Source organism: Geospiza fortis, unplaced genomic scaffold (assembly GCF_000277835.1).
Source record: "Geospiza fortis unplaced genomic scaffold, GeoFor_1.0 scaffold130, whole genome shotgun sequence".
Classification (NCBI taxonomy): Eukaryota; Metazoa; Chordata; class Aves; order Passeriformes; family Thraupidae; genus Geospiza; species Geospiza fortis.
The window spans coordinates 8,664,703-8,689,483 of record NW_005054300.1 but is presented as its reverse complement, the minus strand read 5'-3'; the positions used below and the strand labels follow the sequence as shown (position 1 = coordinate 8,689,483).

Below are 24,781 nucleotides of genomic sequence, written 5' to 3'. Positions count from 1 at the left end.
GGAACAGTTGCTGTAAGTTTATTTCAGTTATAGCAATGAAATAGCTCATTTGATGAAAAGTGTGGTTATCACCTATATAAAACAGGGGACATTAGTATGGTTAGAAATTCTGAGGCAGTGCTCTGTCCTGGGCAGAAAGAAAACAGCTCATTCCCACCAGAACACTGAAGGCTGTAGCTGGAGTGTCACCACACACTAGAGACAGTATCTCCAGTTAAGTCTATTATTTTTGATATCCAGAAGATCTGTGAACCCTCATTTCCACATTTGATTTGGTGATCAGGACTAAGAAGTGGGGGTTTCATTCTGGCACTGGAAGTCTTTGCTAATATGTGGGTAACATTGAGAGAATAGAATAAATAGAACAGTATACATGAAGAAAACAGTTCTTTAATATTTACTGAGGGTAATCTCTTGTCTTCCTTTCTTGGATGCTTGCTAGGCTGCTGCACTGGCAGTGTGTTTGGGTCACATGGACAAGAACTGCTGGAGCAAGTTTGGTGTTCTGTGGTTCTGGACTATGAGATACAAACTCTGCATCTGAGTTCTTTCTTGGCAGAAGAGAACCCTCCCCACTCCTTCCATCCAGCTGTTTTACACCTAGATTTCTCAAGCATATCTGATAAATAAAGAACATTTGCCAACATCTGCCAAACATTGGACTTTTGGATTTACAGTTTCCATGTTTTGAAGTGGGTGGGTAATATGAGAGAACACTGACAGGTAATATACTGACTGAAACCTCTTACAAGGGATGATAGCTACTTACCATGTAATTTTTACTGGATGTTTTCAATGGAAGTGTCTGGACTCTCATTAATCAAAGGAGGAATCCATAAAAATACAAATAGTTTGAAACATTAGCTTTAGCTGATGCAAACTGCAAACTGCTGTAACTCTAGCTTCAGTTTATCCACTTGACTTATGCCAGTATTGAATATGCCTGTAGACAGAGTAACCACAAGTACTGCTTGTACTTACTTTAGTTAAGTTACAATAGACCTTGCCTCAAATTGCTTATAAAATTGTCAGTTATTTAATAAATCCAAGAACAAGATTAGGGAGTAGTTGTCATTTTGCCAAGTGTAAAAATGTTTTGGTAATGTTTTCATTAAGCCAGGACCTCAGATTTGATTATTGCCCTTTATTATAAATGTATTTTTTCCTGTTCTTGTGAAAATAGAAGTGTTTGATCTAAGTATAAGCCTTTGAAAAAAATAATCTATGTTTATAAATGTTCTTAGGTGAGGTTGGTGGGAGTTTGCCCATGACATTTTCCGAAGACAGTATCTGCAGCCAAGTCATTGAGTAGAACTTTCCCTTTCTTTGTTCCTCCTTGAACAGCTCTTTTCACTTCAGTGCTTTCTGGCTTGGTATTGATTCTGTTTATTCACAAAGGTGAAGTCTGTTTGACAGGTGCAGAAGTCAAACTGCTGACAGCTTAGACTGCATGGAGCCATAGTAACTCAGCAGGAGAATTCCTGTATTTTGGGAATGATTAAGTATAAAAATTAAACTGTTCTAATATAGCTAAAGGGCCAAAATGTTAGGACATTTCTTATTTTAGGTTGTTGGTGTGACTTGTAATTTATCCATTGTAGTGCTTCTCACTTCTGTTCTTAAAAGGTTGTCTCCCCAGCATCCCCTTATCACCTGCAGGCGAGTGTAGAATGGGCATAAGAGGAATGTTGCCGGAAGACTAAGGATAGTCAGCTCAGGGAAGTTGAATACTGCCTTGGAGGAATAGTATCTGCCTGTCTTGGATACTAAATTACTATTTTTTGCTGGGTAGGTAATATAGGTCAGGGGTTCACAGATGGCCTTTCATTTTTAACAGCTGTGAGACACATGCAGCCAAATTTGCCCTTGTTTCAACATCACCAGTACAATCAAAATTGTGTGAAACAGCTATTTACTCAGTCCTGAGTGTCCTGAAAAGCTGAACCTTTGAACATCAGGTGTATGGAAATAAGAGTACTTGAAACAGTTTGGACTTAGACTTCTCTGTCTCCCTTTTCTGTATCTGTAAATTATGGCTTACAGAGTTGTCTTGTTGAATAGGTTGTGGAGAAGATTCTTTTATTACTATTTGGGGAGCACTGAAATACTGGGGGAATGAGTGGGTATAGCTGTGTGGGATACACCTGGGAGTAAAATACTAAAAAAGGGCATAACTGTCTTTTATACTAATTTGTTTGGTAGTAAATATAGTATTAAAACCAGTGCTGCAGTTCACATATGTGCAAAGGCACAGATTTTCTTTCTCTGCAATTTGAAATCTGTAATTTTTACTGAAGTTATAAAGATCTCAGCAGGGCCCATTTAGGTATGGAATTCTGTTGAGTTTGGCTTCATGGATATATATAAAGAGATTGGTTTTGTCTAAAGGTTGAGTATTTAAACAAAGGAATATAATGGACAAACTGAGTTCAGGGAGAGACATCAGTCATTCAGGTATATTTTTCCATAACATACTTGGGTGTGCTGCTTGGAAGTACAAAGGTGCTATTTTATTTCTTAAAGGAATTATGCATTGAGGTGCATCTGTGTAATTTTTAAGCATATGTAAGCTCCTGCTGCCCGAGCTTGAAGAAACTGAGAAGATATCTGCTTATGTTTAGTGTAATATAAAGACAGAGTGTATTGGCTGTGGCTCAGTGCCATGGTAACACCATTAGGTTTTACCCTGAACAGAACCCTGACTAGAATATGGTTTCTAGTCAGCTTCCAACACAGACACATCTTGCTGCTAGGAGAACCATCTTGCAACTTTTCTTGTCTTTAAAACAAACAAGATTCATTAAAAATACTTCATTAAAGAAAGTGGTTTTAGGAAGCTGTGGTAGTGATCCTATAGATGAGTTCTGAATATGGAATTTGCATGAAGAAAGGCAGAATTTAGGGAAGAACTAGCGTAAGTTTAGGACAATAGAAAGAAGCCCACAATACTTGAACCTGGAAAATGCAGAGCCTTCTCTTATGCATCAGTGAGTGTGATGTTATTAATTGTGCTTATTGGAGTAGGTGAAATTTATATCGTTCACAGCAATAAACCCTCACATTCCTTGAAAGTTGTGATTGACAGTTAAGTGTTGATTCCTGTACTTTCCTACCAGTAAGAAAAGCATAAACATTGTTGGGCATCCTGTAAGGAGTGAAGCCTCAGAAGTTTGTTTTGCAGGAGCTCTTTGTAGGTTAGAGTAGATCTGACAGCTCAGTGTGGTGTTGCTGTAAGAGTGGTAGAACATTGGCATTAATGATTGTGATCATCCGTTCAAATACTGGACAGTGGTGTTGCATGAAGTGTTACATTGCATCTCACAAGCTAATTGAACTGCTAAACTATAGTCACTTCTTTCTGATCACTTTTTTCCTAAGTATTTTGTGGGCTGCACAGGTTTTAAACAGTGACTAGAAAACCTGATGTTCCATTAGTGTTCATTTTATCATGGTACCGTGAGCAACATTCCCTTGGAAGTCACCAGCTCTGCAGGCCTCAGTCTCTGGACCTACACCAAATACAAGGAAAGCAGTGATTCCATTTAAGTTCAACAGGGCATGGAAATCCAACTGCTGACTGTGCAATTGCTGCTCTTGTCCTGTGTACCAAAATTAATCAGTGTAATATGACCAGGAACTCCAGAACTTTTTTGAGTGGTTCTAACACAGGAAAAAGCCTTTGAAAAGAATCTCTTTTACAACTTGTGCTTTTATTTGTTCAGAGCACATGTAGGTGCAGGAGGAGATGTTTAGGCTGTATTCCTTCTCTAGAGGAAAGGCAGTAGATCAGATCTTTGCAGTACCTTCATTGTTAGGATGTCCCTGCAGGAGTGAACTGCATTGCAATTACCTGCACCAGACGTTACTGGACTTAAGAGTCTTCTTCAGAGCTGTATTGCTGTAAGAAAATAGGTGCTAAATATTTTCATTTGATGGGGTGGAAAGCGAGGCAGGGGCTGGAGTTACTGTCTAAGCAAATGCTTATAGTCATTTGGTTTTTGGGTCTCATGCTTGTGCTTTTCTCTGCAACACTTCTGAGTTAGCAAGGCTTCCTATTCAGAGGTGCATTTTTTCATTGTCTTTTGTTCTTTTCTTTGCATGTTCCTTCTTGTTTCACAAACACAAGGAACTGATCAAAATCCAAGTAGAAGATAAATTTTGGAATAAGAAGAAACCTGTGTATGCTGAAAAGAAATCACAGAAGGATTGTTGAGAAGAATCTAGAGTTCAAGTTCTGGTATGAAATTCTAAATATTTTCCTTGGAATTCAGGTCACTGTCTGCTCTGCAAGACAAACCTCGCTTAGCATAGATTATAGCATGTAAAATATTTCATTCAGCTAGGCAAAGATCACTTTTTACTAGAAAAACTATGTTTAAATGGGTTCTCACTAGCATAGCTCCTACTCTGTTGTACATTGTATCTACTAAGATATGTTTCATCCTTTAACCAAATGAAGTATCTTAGATCTAAGAAAACTTTTTTTATATGGAAACTAGCCAAAAAGTCAGGTCAACTTTCTAGTGCTAGATTTTTTGCCACTATTGAAAATGTTTTGAGTATGATTTTTTTTCTTCATTAAGATGTAGGAAGGAAAACCATTTTCAAATAATGCTTGAAATGCATTCTTCTCCACAATATAAAATCAAAAGACAATTCATTTTTTTAACACTAAAAATGTCAAAATATTGCACACATTTAAATAAAGCTGTATCATTATTTACCTAGAAAATACCTTGGTCTATTTCTGACTCGGTTTTCACTGAAGGCACTAGCAAGCATTCCCACAATTTGAATCCGTTATACTTATTGCAGAAGATCTAAATTTAAATCTGTGAATTTGCACAAAGCAAGAAAAAGGGTCTTTCATTTAAAATCAGATGGTTAAAACACAATGCATTTTATTTAAATTTAGAAAACCTTAATTGCTCTTTTTTCACTTCCACTAAAATTACATAATTCTTTTACTTTTAATTATTTCCAGAATTGTGCTATGTAAATACTCATTAGACTAAAAGTTTTCTGAGTGGAATCAGGCACCTAATCCCAGAGAAATGGCTTGATTATTTTTAATCTTATGTAGATGAACTTTCTGGTACAATTTCAAAACCTTTGACTTCGATATTGCAAGACAGAAGACTGGAAGGTCTCTGTGTATGTTTTCCAGGCCTATGTCCTAGGTGTACTTCCACAAAAACACCTGTTCAGTATTCACTGCACTGCAATTCAAGCCATGATCTCACTGTTTCTAAGTGCCAACTTCAGCTGGTGTGAAGTGCTGCTACCAGAAGTTTGTTAGTTCTGTGTTCAGTGCAGCCAGAAAAAAGAACAGGGAGCAGGGAGAGGAGAAACTCATGAAAAAATTAGTTTAACAAAATGACACAGACCCTTGAGTAATAACCAGTGCTTTGGTAAAAATGAAATGGAAACATAATGTGGCAGTTTTCTTACAAGAATATAATAATGATTTCTCTACAACAGACATTTGATTCAAATGTTAGAGTCAGCTTAATTATGAAGCAAAAAAGCATCCTGAAGGAGGTGGAAGCAAAACAATGAAAATGGGGAAGGCTAAGCTTTCATGTCCTTCCACACTTAAAACTGCAGAAATAAGTCTGCAGTGTTCAGTTGTTCATGAGGGAAACAGCAGAAAATATCACATGGGAGTAATTCTAAAATTGATATATTCCATATAAATGTGATTAAGCTCCCTGACATCAGATGAGTTCAAAGAGAAGTCTTATACACTTCCATGTGCATATTCCAGAGCTAAGATCTAAGATAATAAAATAGAAGAATAGGATAGATAGCAAAAGAGAAACCACTATGTAGAAACTATTTGTAGGTTCTGTTTACAGAGTGCCTCATTCTTCCCTCACAAAGCACAGACTTCTAAAGGAGTTTTGAAGGGTCATGGTATAATCAGCTGCCAGTGTCAAGGGGACACAAAAGAATGAAGGTAGTCTTAGATGAATGGACAAGGGGAATATCAAGCAGTTGTTGAATTACTTTGATTCAGTGGTTTTTAATGCTGTGATCATCACTCATTCTGAACTTGATTCTGGCAATTGCACATCAAGAAGGATGCAGAAATCTTGAAAGTTGTATAGAGAAAACCTAAAAGAATGATAGGGTTCTTGGCACACATGCTTTATCATGGATGGCTGGGGGCACGGTTTAGTAAAAGTAAAGCTAAGGTAGCATAGCACTTCCAGGCAGTAATCAAGCCATCTCTTGATATTATCTTTCATGAACTAAATGGAAACATTTGAGATAAAGTAAGTCATATTTAAAACTAGATTATTCAGTCTAGCTGATTAAAAGAAAATCAAATTACTGTATATTAGCAAATGAGGTAATAGAAACCAGAGTAATTCAGATTACTATTAAGTATTTTTGAATTTTTTTAACATTTGAAACTAGTAATGATTTTTAGATCTCTCTTTACAATAGAAAATTAAGAAGGATGCTTTAATCAAAATAATCTGTTAAACTTCAGGAGAAAATAAATATTTTTAGTGCAACTCAGATTAGATGATTGGCCTTTTTTTACTTGATTGTATTACAGTAAAGGTTTTGCAGTCAGTCTTTGCTGTAACTTTTGGAAGTTTAATTGCACACAGTCCTGGCAGAGAGTTCTTTGTGCAATTACCTGAAATTCTCCAGAATTCAGATTGCTGTTTCAGAAAAAGCAGAACAGAGACATCTATAACAAAAAGACAGCGGGATGACATTAATCAGGTGAGACATTTCCAAAGTGCAACATATCTAGTGTGATTTGTCAGCACTTTATGAAGGCTTGATAGGGTCCCTTGTAAAATACCTGACTACGTAAGTTTTAAATGGTCCTTTATCTTCTTTTTGGATGAGTAGTATTCAAAAAGTATGTGGAAAGTAAAGCAACAGCTGCTCTGCAAAAGAGAGCCCTGGGATACAAGGGAGAGCTGTGTACTGTATTTGCATAACATGTGGGTCTCAAAGTAGGTTGGACATCTGCTTAACCATGAAGTTTTCTGTAAAAATACTGTTCCTTGTTTGTTCTGTATTAAGCCCTTCTCTATTTTTATTTTTATGTTATTTAAAAATAAACCTAGCAAAGATGTGTTGTTTTAACCATTAATAAAAACAAACCAGCTAAAGTGCAGAATGGTCCAAGATCAGCATTCCAGAATTCTTTCAGAAAGAAGAAAATCAGACTTGATTGAATAGCTCATATTTATTTTTAAAATAAGGTTAGAGGAAATAAATATTGTGTGGAATTGTATGTCCAGCTTCCCTAAAGTAACACAGGGATGTATGTTGTGTAAAGAAAACTAACATATGCTTAGGAACCATAAGAAGACAGGATTCCTATCTTTAAGGCTCCTTCTCTTCATTGTGGCAAATTTTTTCAGACCACTGACAGAAAAGAAATATTTTGTTATGATCAATAAATTTCCCTTTTAATAACCACATTCTTTAAGCCATCTTTGCACAATACTTCAGTGGTATGCAGATAGAACTTTACTTCAGATGTGCAGTAATCTTTAAACTCCTTTAGGAGATTCTCAGTGTGCTCCAAAAAGTAGATTAAACTAGTTCTTCACTATTCATAATATTTTTCATATGTGACAGTAACGTAGTGTTTATTTTAAGAGTCAAAAGCCACAGGTTCAAATCCCCTTAAAGTCAGTAGGGAAAATTGCTTGTAATGACTTCTAACTTAGACTCTACATTGGATTTCTATTTTACCTATAAAATTTATGTATGAAAATTTAATGCAAAGTGTTTTTTATTTTTGATGTAATACAGCATTTTAGTGCTCAGTGAGAGGACATGAACAATATTCAGTAATACAAATGGTACCTTTCTATGAATTGCAGTAAAAGCAAAAAGTATTTAGTGGGATGACACCCAAAAATACTATCATTTGTATCTAGTATATTCCCAGTCTTAAAAATATTTAATAGCTTGATATAAATATATGTCTGAGATTATGCCATAAATCTTCATGGCTTCTTGTAAAGTATTTATTACCATAGAAATGAAACATCTTCCTGCCGCATAGTAAACAATGTCCCTAACATCTGTCACAGTCTTTTCACACATTCTCTCCCTGGGTGAGAAGCATGTGCAGTTCATGGCTATGGTTTGGTAGAATTTTTGTGTTTAGTTTGGGGCAAGTCCATTGACAGCATTTATGCTGACAACTCATAATCAATGTATAGCGTTACACAGAATTATTCTCACTATGCTAATTGACCTATAGGCAAACTAGAAACTGAGCTGGATGCTGCCTAGGTAAGGACTTCATCTGGCACCCAGCCCACTCCTGCATTCTTTGCATCCCTCAGGCATGTTGGTCATGTCATACCATGCCCATCTGCATCTGGCCATGGAGAAATGGGACAGCCTATATCAGCTTGTAACACAAATACAGGCTTAGTCACAAGTGTGCATAAACACCTACTCATACCTCACCAGACAGCACAACAGAAATGTGGGAAATCATTCCTTTTGTTTATTATGTTGTTTTTGTGGATTAAGCCTAATGGGCAGCTAAGCACCACAAATTGCTCATTCACTCACCCCAAACCCCTATGAGATGAGGGAAGAGAAAAACTAAGAAAATGTGGGGGTTGAGGTAAAAAAAAAAGTTTTAAAGTTTATAAAGTGAAGGATAGATGAAAGATGAGAGGAAGGAAACAAAACAAGTGGGGCAAAGGCAGTTACTGTCCACATCCTGCAGGAAGACTGATGAACAGCCAGTTCCAAGGAAATGACAGCTAACATCCCTAAGGCCCCTGTTATTCCTTATCATGACTGGATATGGTGTTACATGGCATGGATTATCTCCTTGCTCAGTTCAGATCATCTGGTTGTATCCTCTACCAGTGTATTGCAGCCCACAGTCTGCACTGTGGTGGGAGTGAGAAAGAGAGAAGGCCTGGGTGCCAGCCAAGCACTGCTCAGCAATAGGAAGAACCTTAGTGTGCTGTCAGCACTGTTTTGGGCAGGTAACTAAAAGACCGTATGAGCTACTGGGAACAAAGTTAATTCTGTCCTAGCCAGGCCCAGTATAGTTATTTAGCAGGACTTAGGAAGCATTTGAGACTTAAGCTATAAAAAAACTATAGAGAGCACCTGAATAACAAGACATTTTCAGGAAGGAGGAACACAGTATTTTATAGATAACCTTAGTGCTTTTGAACACATTTCATAGGTCACGTGGTGTGGGAGATGAATATTTCTAACTCAGACTGAGAAGGAAATCTGCACATAAAAGATATTCAAGGTATGTATTTCTGTATCCCATGGAAGTTGCTCAAGAGTTGAAAAATAAGAATTTGTTTGTCTTGGAAAAAAGTTTGTATTTAGGTCAGTAGATGCTCTGTTTCATTCCTCTCACTGCAGAAAACAGACTACTTATACAGTTGTGTGCATTACATAATCCTCAACTTTCTCTACTAGAGTATCAATTTTCTTGTGCAGGAGCCTTTTGGATGTTTTGACTGAATGTCTTATGTTTGTGCCTACTCCTGTCTAACACAATGCGTTCCTTTTTTAGAGAAATGAGATCTGAAAGATCATATTTGGCATTAGTCTGGTGGAACTGAATTTTTTGCTGGAATCTACTGAGTTTTGCAGGTTTACTCTGAGTGCTGTTTTGGGAATAGAGAGAAAAAAAGGTAGTTATTTTTGTTGACACAGAGTCCATAGGGATGTAAGCAGCCTAGTGTTCCTCATGTGAGTAGTTTTCTTTACATAACAATGTTTGAATATTGTGTGAAAACTTTATTCTTTCTTGACCTCTGCTCAAATGCTAGTGAAGTGAGTCCCTGACTCCATTGTGAAGTAGAGAGTTTGCTTGAGAGCTTATGAAGTATTGGAAGTATTTTAGACAGAATAGAAGATACTTACAGTGTCTAACCATCCTGGGTTTGGGAGGTCTGAGGAAGGGGCTAGAAAAAGAACACAAATTTGGCAGTCTCAAATGAGCAGTTTCTGCTTGTGCAGTGATCACAACCTAAGCAAACATATAACAGAACACCCCTGGGACTATAAGGGCATCTTTGTGGCTTTAGGACTGAGAAGTGGAACAGAGCAGTAGACCAGAGGACCACTTTGATTCTGAATAGTCCACAGGCTATCAGCACACTTGTCTTAGGTAATGCACTGGAATTTTCTCATATAAGAATGACAGGAGTTAGAAGAAGTGACACTTTGTTCTCCCAGTTATCAATGTACTGAGGGCACTGATGGTATCCTTTATTTGATGTCTTCACTCCTGGTTATTGGGAGATTGTGGTACTTGTGCATGTGTGGAATGGGAGTAGTTTACAAGCACATTTCTAACCACACTGCAAACAGGGCAATGATGGAGATATTATATTTAACCTCACTGCAGAGTGAATCTGTAATAGTATTCTTCTATTTCCAACCAAAAATACTTTCAGTTAATTACAAACATAAAACGAGACAGTATTTCTGTTTCAGTGATTATTGATATTAACTGCTGCTTTGTAAATGAGTGTAACTGTGCATTTTTATTTCCTTTTTAGTAAGTCATGTATAGCTGTAAAACACTATATTAACTCTAGATGTGTATTAACAAACAATCTCTTCATCACAGCAGAGGTAAAAGTACATTTAAATACATTATAGAGACATAAAAATAACTTGTTTCAGGAAGTCATGATGGTATTGTGTGGGATTAGGCTGTGTAAACAGCAATATTCATGTTCATGAAATGTTTGTTAGTATGAAAAAGATGAGTTGATGGGTCTGAATCTTAGCCATCTTAAGTGATCATTTGCTCTTGCTTAAAACCAAATTCAAAAATGCAATTAAAACAAAAAGTTCTGTTTCAGTCGCAAGCATATAAAATTTTGTATCTATAAATACAGACACACACTATATAAGACATGAAGTTCTGAAGAATCCAGCTTTTTATCTTCAAATACTGCATCTTGCAAAATGTTTTACTTGCTTCCATATGCTGAAAATTTGAGACTTAACTCTTAATTTTTTACCAATCCTGTTCTAAAACTATCTGCCAATATCTTGACTATTTTCAGGAGCTGGTATCAATAGCTTATAAGCCAAAATGTAGGCTGAATGTTCAGTATGGCTATTTTTTTTAAAATAAAATATCTCACCTCAGAGATTAGCTGTCTGGTTTAAATGCATGTCAAATTAACATTCAGATGAAGACTAATGTTGTGATTAACACATTGTATTGGAATTTGAGAGTTGGAGGTTTAATTCCTAGGCAGTCATGTCTTCCTGTGTTGCTGACATCAAAAATTATTGGGAAACAGCTAGAAATATTTTAGTCTTTATATAAAACAGGCTCAGTAATGCATCCTTTTCTTAATACAGTTTACATTGTAGACATTTTAGAGCAGATGGACTCTCAAAAGGGTATGTTTCCACTGCAGCTGAAGGTATTAGCTAAATGGATATATTTGGATATATTTGCCCTAAATGTAATCTAGCCAGTTTTGTTAAATACCAATAAAAATACTGTCAGGTGTTTCAGTAAATGGGACCCAGCTTGCCCTGGAGCTTGTGTGACTAAATTATGCTGATATATCTGCTCACTTCTGTTATTAATGGGGTTCACTAGTTCAAAGAATGGATCTGCTTTTCCCTTTCAAAAAACAATTTGTTTTCTTTTTAACAGTTTTTGTCTTACTCCTTTACTAAATACTGCAGTCAAGCTTTAGATTTTCTTCTGATTTATTTTCTTGTAGAGGCAACGATTTTCCATCCTCTGTCTTCCCTTGGCCCTCTCTGCCCCAAAATACACAGGCTCTTCCTTTGTGCACAGAAGACCAAAAGGCATGCCTCTGTGGCCGTTTTGCTTAACAGAGCTCTTTTACTGGGCAGTACTAGTTGAGAGTTGCCCCAGAATTCCCAAAGTGTATGATTTCCTTGGTGCTTTCAGAAAAGCAGAAAACAGACCTAATTAAAGCTTGAGTCCATGGAGTTTTGCCCAGATTTCCCTGTAGTGGGACTGTGATAATACATAGCCTGGACCCTAAATTTGGCTACCCTTATTCTCATCCTGAACCACACTCTACAGAGAGCCCATTTCCAACCTGAATTACCCAGTTCTGGAATGGCAGTCTCCTCTAGGACAGTTGGGTTGTAGGTGTTCTAAAGTCAAGTAGTGACCTGAATATAAAACTTAGTTGATTGAGAAGAATTCTGTACTGTGAAAGGACATCTGCAATTTGAGATTGAGTTTTCCTCTTCAAGAAGAATTTCGACTCCTGTTACATAAATAATATGGAATAACATCTCTACCCCAAAGCTATACTATTTTGAAAACACAATTATTTCTCAGGAAACTACATTTGTTCATCAGATTTTGAGTTAAAATTTAGTGCCTCTAAGAAATGGAGCAACCCACAGAAGCAGGGGAATGCAGAAGGGAGCCAAGAAATAGAAAAACTTGAATGAAGGGCAAAAAGAGGGAAGTTGGGCCATGCAAAGCAGCCATTAACCCAGTTTAACAGGACTGTATATTTTGCTGTTATGCACTATTCCAGGAAGCTTACTATAATGGTAGTTTTGTCCTTAAATTAGTAGCTTTTTCATAATTAAAATCTTTAGACACATCATGGAGCAAATGGGAATGGACACAAATCTGCAGTGCAATCTGATGCCAATCTGTACTGATCTTTAGGAGAACCCAGTGGATTTGTTTAGCTGACATTATGATGCTCAGCACAGTGGATCCCAATGGGTAATGTAGACAAGGGAGGTGACAGAGGCAGTGCAGGCTTGGGTATATCCCAGGTAACCACTGGTCTCAGGAGAGACCAAAGTCATGGTGTGAGACCGCAGCCCAGCACTCACCATGGCATTCGCCTCTGATACAGCTCAGACTCAGCTGGGGTGGCCAGCACCTTATACACTTTCTGTTTGCAGGTAGCCTAAAACTGCATGAAGTGAACATATTCCTGACCTATTGAGTAATTCTGGTTGGTATTTCACAGCATCCCTGAATCACTGAGGTTGGAAAGGATCTCTGGAGTTCATCTATTCCACGCCCCCTACTGAAAGTGGGATCCATACATGAGATTGCTCATGACCTTATCCAGTTTGGTTTTGAAAGTTTTCAGTGGTGGAGGCTCCACTTACCTTTACTATTTCCCACAGTTACAAGTTTATTGTTCTTTGGCCACTAAGTGCCATTTAAATTGGCTCCTGTGTACCTCAGTGACAGTGGTTTGGAAAATAACACCATTGAGAGGTCATGTTCATAGCAAGGATGTTTGCTCTAACAAACATAGTAAAAGTGACTTTTTTACTGAGTAAAAATTGTATGTAAAGATTTGGACAGGTGTTCCTAAAATCCAGACAAACTATGGAGTTGCTTTTTCCTTCTTTAAAAAAGTGACTGGATGCAATCTATCTTCAACAAACCAGTACACTTTCCATTTCTCTTTGTTATGGCTATCTTAGGTGGTTTTGTTAGCACCACATTAATTGCACCAAAAGCATTACTTTTCAGGAGTATTTTTGAGTCTCTCTACTGAAATTCATCCCTTATTGACTGAGGGACATTAACATAAAATAGGATTATAAGAAAGCAGTTTCAGTACCTCATCTTAACAGTTTTCAACCGTTCTTGAGTTTTTTATACTATTAACTGATATATAAAGAAAAAGGCAGGGTAAAGATATTGCTTCACTGGTACTAATGTTAAGAAAAACAGATGCAATGAAGAAAATGGTACAATAGATTTTAAGTATATCAGGTAAAACTGTGAATTGCTATTCTGTGTTTGAAATTATCTGTTTTAAACATATTTTGTAACAATGGTTTCTGTCAGGAATTTGGTAAGTTGATGCATAATGAAAGACACAGCCCCCAAATACATATTTTAGTTCCTGACTGATAGAGGGTTATGATGGCACCAGTGTTTCTGACAAGTTTAAAAGACACAGGATAAAACATTAGACAGAATTCCATATTCTTAATTTTATTCCTACTGAGCTGTGGCAACTGAGGTCTTGTATTTAACTTTGAATTATTAAATAGACAGCATGATGATGATAGGAGCAGACTATGTGTTATATGTATCAACAAGTTCTCATAAGCCAAATTCCTTGTCAAAATTTCATATTCCCATCTATGTATTTGTGATAAAGGGAAATAATTTTAAGAGTATTATGCCTTTTACTCTTACAAGCTTCCCCAAGGATATTAGATTAGGGAATGGAGTGAGATTTGCCATATAAATTGATAGGTAAAACCTTCTAGCTTCATGCCTCTAGAACCTAAAGTTATTACAGCACTGAAGAAAATAGTCACATCTAAAAAAAACTCAGTAAAATGCGTACAGATTGTAGTAATGTAGAAAGGTCAGAAATTGGATATCTTTAGCATAGTTTATCATTTGCTTTGGAAAACCATTCTTGAAATGTATTTAACATTTATGGGAGCCCAGTTCATTACAAAATGTGTAAGTTCATTACAAAAAGTAAAAATGTTTAGGATATGTTTGTGCTTTTTCAAGTGTGTTGATACAGTGAAAAGTCAGCTGGCAATCTGAAGATGAGCTATATCTGTGCTAAATCTCATCTCATAGAATCTCTTTGTGTTTGACAGTCACTATAGAATTTGGAACTCTTGCAACACAGAAACAGCAGTGAGGTATAAAACGAAAGAATGATGCATTCTCTCTGCTGACTTACACACCTTTTTAAGATATAAGGAGGTGACTGTTACATATATCTGTACATTCCTGCATGAACTTCCAGACTAAAGCTTGATGAAAGCTGATAGTCACAATTTTAATGAGCACTGTAGGCTTGCATGGACTCTGGGTATGCATAGTGAAGCAGGATAGTAAAAATCCAGGCCCAAAGATGTAACATAAATACAGTTAATCTGCCATGTTATAGATGGCAGGTAATACAGATACCCCTGCAGAGGAATGTAGTGATTTCTGTAAGATTGTGAGGAGGAAATTAAGATCTGTTGATCTATATACAAAACAAGATTCTTAATACAATGATCCAATTTGTACATTTGTTAGATGTTTTCATTAAGTGTCATATATTTAAGGACCAAAACAGGTATTATTTTGTTGTATTCAAACATCCTGATTTCTAGAAGGGCTTTGCCTGTACTGGTATGCATTTTGGACTCAAATGCATGTAATCTCCTGAAGTATTAGCTACATTTCTCACCAAGATTTTATTCCTTCAGAATTTTGTAGCAAAGTAGTCCACAGTTATGTCTAATTGATGAGACTGGACAAGTTCAAAATGTGAGAATGAGCTTCAGCAGGCAGTACAATTTTGTAAAAGCAGGATCGTGTATATTCTTTGTATTCTGAGAAAGACTCGGCCCTGCTCTGTCGAGAACCATAAAAACAGGGAGTCCAAACTGCCACAGCCTAGTCAGCTAAAAGCCACATGATCTCATTAGCACTGCACTAAATCCAGGCTTCCAAGTACTACAAGAGGAAGTTTAAGATGCAGGGATGGTAAACGTGGTCTCACAGTTTCTCGTTGATTTTGTGTTCATTCTAATTAAATGCACATGAATCAAGAATATGCTGTTTATATGCAGACATGCAGAATCTGAAGGCCAGGATTTTGTAATTGCAAAAACAATATCAAGCTTATTTTGCATACTTGAGAATTGTTTTACACATCTTTTCTTCAGCAAACTCCCTTATGATAATGTCACATGCTGACACCATTTATACAAACTTCTTTAGTTTCATGCAGTCATGGAACTAAGGTTGGGCAAACCAGCAGTCAACTTTGTAAGCTATGTCACTGCAGAACTGGCAGATGATGCCAAGTTATGGGCTGATTGCTCACTTGAGAATAGGTTCTGGCTAGAATCCTGAGTTTGTCTCTCCTCAAAACTAGCACATTATTCGCATGAAGAATCAACTAAATGTATCAGTTTTGCTTAATTGTCACCATTAGTATAGTGGATAAAAATTATTAGAATTTCAAGATGATGCTTTCAATGAAATATTACATGCAGTGACTCTCATTTGTTAATGTGAACTGTTAAAAACATCTAAAATACCTAAAGAGCTTTTATTTTTGCTTTTTCTTAGGAAAGGCTTTTTATCTAACTCAGTAGGCCAAATTCCACAGTGATTGTAGTCATATGATTAGATGGACAGGATCCATGGAACATATTGCTGCACAGACCTTGACTCTCTATATACATATATATGTTAAAGTGTTGTCAAAAAAGATCCTAGGAGGATGTGAAGCTTGGTATCTTGGTCTGCCCCCTATTTTCTCTTTGTTTATCCAGAGGAAACATTCTCTATTTTACAATTTAAATGCACAGGTGTCTGCGTTAGGTTTTCTCAGACAAAGCTGACTGTTTCAATGGTCTGACAAAGTGGCAGTACCCATAAATTAGTCCCATGCAGTTCAAATGAAATGGAGTCCGTTCAACATTGTGTTACCAATTTAAAGGTTTTATTCTTGAGAGAGCTGCAAACAGAACTCCTGTTGAAAATCGATTGAAATAGAGTAGTTAGCTCCCTAAGACATTGTGAATATCCTTAATTTGTCTTGTAAAAGATGAGGCAATTTGGTTGCTACTTTTCTATCTCCCTTCAAGCCTGTTTGTTTTCTGGTTCTGCCATCATAACAGTCATGAGTAGATTTTGTTGAGGATTGCTTTTGCTGAGCTTATTGACGTTTTAAATTTGTTTTGACTTAAGAGCTAGTAGCAAGTCTTGTTTTTAATTTGCAGTGCAAGTTGATTGCATAATTGTGAAGCTGTTTGACATGTGTGATACAATTTGATTTGCATTCCTGCCAGTTTTCAACTGTAAGAAACAAAATCTGTTAGTAACAGTTTTAGTAGGAGTCACTGGAGTCTTCTTACAGTTTGTTTTCATTGTTTTCATTTGTCTTTTAATTTCATGGAAATTGAGAGATGAAACTCTATAAAACTATTTGGTGAGTTTAGGTTATTGTTTAGATGAGCTGTATATGTTGATATAAGTGGCTTTGATAATTTGAGGGGAAAAAATATTATCTATAATTGGTATTTTTATATATGTGTACAATGCAGTATAGAATGGAAGAGGATATATATTATTTCCAGAAACAAGGATTTTTTTAAAGGTAATATAATTATAGCAAGTATCCATTAGGATGTCTTGTGAAAAAGCATAGACTATGTTGTGACTTCATTAGCAAACTTAAAACCTATGTTCATACTGTTATAGAAATATATTTCCCCTGGAAGGAGGCATACATCAAATTGGCAAAGTGTTTGCTCTGTGACCTACAGATCCTGGAAGTTTGTGGAGGAGACGTAGTCTTGCCCATGCAGACAACTGTGTCAGGCTGCTCTGTGCATGAGTACACCACTGGAATTTTTCTGATAATGTAGCTCTGAGTGTCACTGATTGGTTTATTTTTTTCCTTTGTGGAGTAGCAGGGAGACTTGAAGTTGCATTAATTGCAGAGCAGATTTTCTCTGGAGAAGTCTCAGAATAAGCAGGTGATACTATTGTAGAGGGCAGTGTAAAAGGAAACTGAACTGGCAGAAGCATATAATCAGATAGCAACAGGTAAAGTAGTTAATTATTGGAGATTATATAATAACAGAAATGGCAACACAAGCGGGATTTCCATTAATTCAGAGACAGTCTAATAAACTCTTCAGTAGAAGTGAAGTAAATGAATGGAGACCAAAAATGTAATTCTGATGATGCAAGATGTTTGTGGTTGCAAGGAGAACACCTGATTAAGAACCAAGGTAATTGTTTCAAATTATGTATCTTCTTTAAGATGTTACCAGAGCACACCACCATTACTTGCTCTACTTACTTATTCTGTGCTTATACAGAACTGCTAGAAATTTATATAAAGCATAGGACTGTAAAAGACTACTTTGGTCATGGCCTGTGGGTCTCCACCATCAGGCAACTCTGAAATAATGCCTGCTCCATTGCAGCCTACAGAACATACTAAGAACCACAAACCATTTGTTTCCAATACTCTATAAAAGGTGAAGTAGATGTAGCACAGCAGAGTGAAATGCATGGAAGCCAGCATGCCATGAGATAAATCCAGGTGAGGTTGAGGATACCACCAGTATTTTAGTTGCCCAGAGATCCTAACTCCACCACAGATCACTGGTTTTTAACCAAGCACACAGACAAATGGAGGCACAGAAGCATCTTGGTTTTATGTCTTGTAAACCTCCTGAAACTGCATCACCCCCTGTGAGCAGTCTCTGATAATTCAAAGGCTAACCTCATTTCACCAAAAGTCAATTACCTATGGGGGAAAAAAAACCCAAACCAATGTGCCACTTGTGTTGTGGCACAATGCAAAGTTTATACTATAACAAAGAATTTTTACCTTTAAAGCAAAATAATGTCAGTTAGGTTATTTGCACATGAAGAATCAGCTTGGCTACAGGGCTATTTATACCTGCACTGTGCTTTAAAAAACCCAAACAAACCAGAAACCAACAGCTGATCACAGTTCACACGTTGGACACTGGGGTAACTGAACAGACCATTTGGTCTGTAAAATTTTCTAAGTTTATCTCACTTCCTCTGGGAAGTTTCTGAATATGTTCATGTCTGAAGTATGTAATCATGCTTATTCAAAATATTCTTCAAAATAAAAATACAGAATAGTGACAAAATAATCAAGGAAACAGAAGGAAAATAAATACCTTTTTAAAATATGCCCATCACACTTAAATCTACAGCTGCTTTTAGCTGAAAAGTTTGGATTCTGCTGAAATAGATTGTTGTTTTTATACTTGCAATATCTCTGAAGCCTATAATCACAATTCTTGAATTTGCTGTTTCCAGGGAGGTATGTAAAACTGGTCACAAGATCTTCCCTCAATATGTTTAATGGTTAGCTAATAATATGTTCTAAACCAGATATTTTTTCCCTTCAACCTCTGCATACAAGTGACTGAAGTTAAATTGTCTCCTTCAGGCTCGTGACAATTTCTAGTCAATTTTTGTTTCAGAGTTATGATTTTTTTTTTCCTTGCACTGGCAATGTCCCTCTCCCACTGCTATGACCTTGTTTCTTGTTTTCTGGTTCCCTAGCTGGGAAGAGACAGTGCGTGCTATGGCTGACCAGTGTTTCAGTGTGCTAAGGAAATGTTTAGCAATACAGATCTGCTCATCTTTCCCTTGTTGGAGTCACTTGTTTGATTCTCTCCTCTTTACTAGAAGCCAATTATTATAAAGTCTGTAGGAACTTATGATTTCTCTTACTTATAAAAAGTTCCTGGAATTTAGTTCAACGCAGTTGGAACACTGTGTGACACAATTTTACCTTTCACTTGAAGTATTTCTTGAATGCATTTTTCTTGTTTATGTATTTGTCAATGGCCTAATAATACAGATGTTGGCATTTTGCAACCTGCTTTGCTACTTTACTTTAGGCTATAAAAGAAGAGTAAGCATTAAGAAATGCTATATATATCCCAGAAGTGCTATTATGTGCTAATATATGGCTTCTTATAGAGAGCTTAGTGAGGATGAAGAAAAATCCTATTGGTAGAAATGCAAAACCTCATTGCTGATCATTTTCATGAGTAACTGATGGGGATAAGAGTAGTCTGATTCCTATTGTTTCCTATCAAATCAAAGGCAGTTTTCACACTGGGCATACTACTATTTTTATATGATAAACAATGTTACTACTCTTTGCCTAAAAAGCAAATAAATATGTCACATCATCCCAAGATTATGGCAAAGACTTGGATAATGGCAGTAAGAGTAAAGTTTACTTGCTGCTAGTAAATTACTCATATATATGAGAAAGTGTACAAGATGGAGAAAGGAAAATTCCAACTGGACCTAAATAAATTAATTCATGATGAGGATAGTCAGAGGTTGAGACAAGTTGCCCGGAGAGGTTGTATAATTGCCATCCTTACATATACTCAGACTTTCTTTGGATGAAGCTGTGAGCAATCTGAATTAACTTTAACATTAGACCTGGTTTGAGCAAAGGCATTAGACCAGATGATGTCCAAAGGTCCTGCCAACCCAATTATTGTTCTATTCTAGATAATGTTCTGCTTGATTGGGAATTTAACAGTGGAAATAAGAGATGCCAGGTGGTTATATGTGAACTCTTCTTCCTACCTGGGTAAGTATCCAATAATTTTAAGTAGGTTGCCTGGAGTTTGAGGGAGGTTGATTTTCCTGTCCGTGGCGCAGCACTGATGAAGTGACATATGGAGTGCTGTGTCCAGTTCTTAGAACAAGAAGGACATGGAGCAAGTCACAGGGCCCCAAAGATGTTTAAGGTATTGGAGCACTGCTCATATAAGGAGAGGTGGAGAGTTTGGGGATTGCTCAGCCAGGGAAAAAAGTCTCAAGGGGACCTTTTCAGCATATATAATTCCTTGATGGGAGAGAATAAAGATGAAGAAATCAAAGTGTTCTCAGTAGTGCCCACTGACAGGAAAAGAGGTAATAGGTACAAATTGAAATGCATTAAATTCTACCTGATAACAAGAAAGCATTTTTTTTTCCGCTATGAAGTTGATCAAAACTGGGACAGATTGCCCAGAGAATGTGTACAGCCTCATCTATGGACATGGTCAAAACCCAGCTGGATACAGTCCTGGACAGCCTGCTTTAGCTGACCCTGCTTGAGCAGACAGGTTGGATCAGATGATCTCAAGAGGTGTCTTCCAACCTAAGGAATTCTGTGAACATTTCAAGTTTTTTAAAGCTGTAGAGTGGCATTTCCATCAGATGTCTAGATAATCAATATCCAGTGAGGGTGAATGTTGTGATTCTCTCTAAATGCCATTCAGATTGCTTCACAATTTCTATCAAGAAAACTGAGGATTTTTTAAAATTAGTTTCCTAGTTCAGATGGATTTCAGTAATTCTTTCATCTGCAAAATACAAGTAACTCTTAGGATAACTGGAGGGTAGTTGGAGACTTGCCTAGAAACAGATTCTAGAGTAGCTCGATAAGGATGTAACATTGTACCAATGTGGATCTTCTTGCAAAGTTAGTATTATTTACTCATTTAAAATTTTGCTGAGAATTTGGCTTTATTGATCAATGTTTATTTTGTCTCTGAAATTTACTTGAGAGCTGACAATGAGCATTGGTATATTTCAAAAAGTGGTAGAACTGCTTTAATGAAATACGTGGAGTCCTCAAGTTCTTGTATGTCCTGGCTGTTCCTTTCAAAAGATACATTTTATTGATATTAAATGTAAGTAAATACTCTGTTTCACATCAGGATGATACAGTAGTTCTTTACAGATTTCAAGAAACTGCTCCTCAAGGATGGTAATGCTTAGAAAGCAGCATTTATTTCTATGCGTTAGGAAAGTCATATATGTGAAAAAGGACTTGGCTTTTTTAAAAAAGTAAGCACTGTGTTAGAGAACACTGAGGACGGCTGAGTGAAAGTCAGGTGATGAGAGTCAAAAGTTGAAGAAACACAGAAAAATGAGAGCAGCTGCATTTTCACCCCTCATTTGAGGGCTATCATCACCAGCTCTGTCATACCATGTGTCCTAGGGTGACTTTATGATACTGTATTGTATCTCTCACCATCTGCTGATGCTGGATGTTGAGTTCTGTGCCTCAACACTAGATCCAAGAGCCAAGGGAGGGAGAAGCAGTGGTGTGCAGTTTTGTCTGCAGAAGCTTTCCTTTGCTTTTTAAGCTGGTTTCTCGACTATGACCTGAGTCAAGAAAGTTTTTCCTGGGACAGTGTCTTTTTTCTGGAACTGCTCAGCTTGTCTCTGGTCTGGAACACCAGGACAGTTGCTCAGACCCCCCTCCCAAGTGGCACTGCAGCCTGGACAGGCCTGAGCCCTGGACAGGCTGAGCAAGAGCCAAGCCACAGAGAACCCTCTGAACCACAGGAGGACTCTCTGAATTTGCCATCTCTTCAGAACAGCGAGAAGTTTTATTGTTTAATATTATCAATTTTTCCAGGCTTGTGAATACTTTGCTTGTTAAAGAAACAGCTTTTTTCCATTTTTTTCAAGGAGGTTTTCTCCTGAACTGTTTGGGGAAAGGGCTAGAATCTGCCTTTTCAGAGGAGACACCTCTTGGGTGTTTCCTCCCAAATTTGTCTCAAACCAGGACAAATATTTTGGCACCCAATGTGGGGCTTGATGAAGTAGAAAAAAATTTGTTCTGATTGCATTTTGGTTTTACTTACCCTGTATTGGGATAAAGCAGTCAGTAGCCATGCTGCTTGAATTGATAACGTCTCTCTGGTCCCTAGGCTTAGCCTTGTTTTCTCACCCACAGATAGCTCCAGTACTGTCCCTAACATGTAGCTTTTAGAGAAGAAGGGCACTGATTAGGATTGCTATTTTGCTGGGTATGATGATTATGATTTATAGAGGGTTAACCAAGGTACTGGGGTTTGTTCAAAATGTGCATGGTCTGTTGTTTATTCCTCCTACCTTCTGTAGCCTGTTTTGGGGATTTATTGGTAACTGCACCCAGTTTGTTAGAGGAGGAGTAGGGGATGAGGTTTCCCAGCCCTTCCTCTCCTTCTTCTCCTTTAAATCTGTTATGTCACCTTTTGAGAATATTTGATTTCCCCTGAATGTTAAAGAGACCACTTTCCTGGTATTTTATCTGGTAAGCTTCCTCTATACAGTCTGCAGCTTGTCTAGAGTGAGGGCTGAGATGTCCAGAGGGGCTGAGGAGGCACCTGACCCAGGCATGGAAAATCCTGAATGCTGTGGGGAATGGGAGAAAATGGGCCAGACCCTGAAGGAATTTTCTGACCCAATAGCCTGGGACTTTCCCTGTGAACAAATTCAGAATCCAGATGAGCTGGGGAAATATTTGCAAGAGAACCAGGACACCATGTTTCCTGTCACTAATGGCACATATCTACTCTGATGGGCTCAGTTCGTTTCTTAATTCTGTTTCTTTCATAATATGAAATTAATGCCTTGTTTGATTCAAACACTATGCTTGTTACCTTTGAACTGCTAAGTAGATCAAAGTGCTCACATCACATATATGGACCTGTATGTTTAAATAAACCTGTTGCATGCAGTGCTAGGAGTTAACGATCTTTGAATTTATAATTAATTCATAGGCATTTATTAACATAATTTGCTTCCTGATAATATAAAGCATAAGTATTTAAGGATCTACTTTCCTCTGATAATGAAATGAGAGCGTCTTCTGTGCTGCTGCTCATTTGCTCTTTATGTTGTGGTCTGGAAAGGTGCTGAAAGCCTCAGCTTTTATCACCTTCAGTCAGCATCAACTTGGCACCAGCAGGACTGAGCTCCTGCACTGTGGAGAGATGAGGCAAGAATTTGCCATGTTTGCTATCACTTACCTGGCATGGGACTGCTTGTCCTTAAAAGAGGGACTTCAGCATGACGTATGGGCATCAATACCAGTTGCGTATGTCTGCAAGTATCCCAGCTGCTGTGTGAGCATTACTGCATGGCCTACACAGTAAAATGAATGACATAACTGAGTTTTTCATGTGCTTGAATAGAATACTGTGCATCCATTACTGTGTAAACATGAGCCCAGCTGATTAATTCATTTAGAAAATGTTGGGTTCTTTCTTTTTTTCAAGTGGGACACTTGATAAACTATGCTATGAAATCTCACTTAGAATATAGTTTAGTTAAAAAAAAAAGTCTTACCAGGTGCAGTGGTTTGGAAATAGCCAGGAGAGCATCAGCAGCTGCATGTTTTAAATGCATGTGTATATATATATCAATGCAAGTTTAATAATGCTGTATCAAACTACATTTGAACAGGGCCACTCTTATGCACATTCTGAAATAAGTCAAATTCTACTAAACCAACTGAATGTGACTAATGAAAATATTCCCATGATATGTATATAGTTTTGTTGTCTCTTTATTTAGTGTTCTTTAGCGTGTGACTTGTCAGTACAGGAACAGGAGTTGGACTTAGATGATCCTTGTGGGTTCCTTCTAGCTCAGGATGCTCTATGATTCTATGCTGCTTCAAAAGATTTTTAGCTATATAAACTTTTGTTCATGTTGTGGAGAAATAACCTCATACAAGAAGAACATTTTATCAGGAAAAATAATTCAAATTCTGTTGAATTGCTCTGTCTGGTTTATCTTGCATTCATCATTGCACTGTAACTTTAATGGTAACAGTTTTTGATGCACCTGTTTCAAACTAGCTATTGAATTGATGTTAATGGAGATCTATTGCCTGGTAAATATTACAGCAGTAGGACTGGATGGCGGAAACAGGCCCAAGTTATTAAAGCCTTCAGCTGTTGCAGCACTTACACAAGGGTGAAAGGGAGGAGTGCACTGGAGGGCCGCTGCAAAATGAGCATTTATTTCAAAATGCAGAACAGAAGAGCAAAGATCTAAAACAGTTGCAGGTAATGTGGTGGCATTGCAGCTGATACAGGAAATATCTCCTTATGTTTCTGTCATTATTGTTATATGCAGTATAAAAGAAATTTTCTAGAAACAGTACAATTGGAAAATTAAGGCAGCAGTAGTTTTATGGGCAATTACCTGGTAATATGGTGGGTTTCTGTGACTAGGAGGGGCAAAAGCAGGTGCAGTGAACCGCGGAGACAGCTTTTACTCTTGCTAAGCCGGTGGCTAGTCGGTCCCGGTTCGAGGAAAGCACACGTATTTTCACGGGATTCGGGCTAACTTAGTGCAGTGTTTGGTGTTCGCGTTTGCGGGCTGGAGAAATGGGTTTAACTTCTACCCTTCCGCGGGCAGAAGCTGAAGTTATTTTTAAGAAACGGCGCCGGTGCCCCGGCGGGTGTGTGCCGA

General features: G+C 37.4%; 1 protein-coding gene across 2 annotated transcripts in view; it reads left to right on the top strand.

Moving 5' to 3' along the window:
• The first annotated feature begins 4,123 nt into the window (after positions 1 to 4,123).
• Positions 4,124 to 24,781, top strand: part of PCGF5 (polycomb group ring finger 5) — a 55,034-nt gene continuing 34,376 nt past the window's right edge. For both annotated transcript variants that reach the window (XM_031062957.1, XM_005416456.3), the window contains exons 1-2: positions 4,124 to 4,237; positions 9,203 to 9,274. The gene's annotated coding sequence lies outside the window, so the exon portion shown is untranslated. The remainder of the gene's footprint in view (positions 4,238 to 9,202; positions 9,275 to 24,781) is intronic.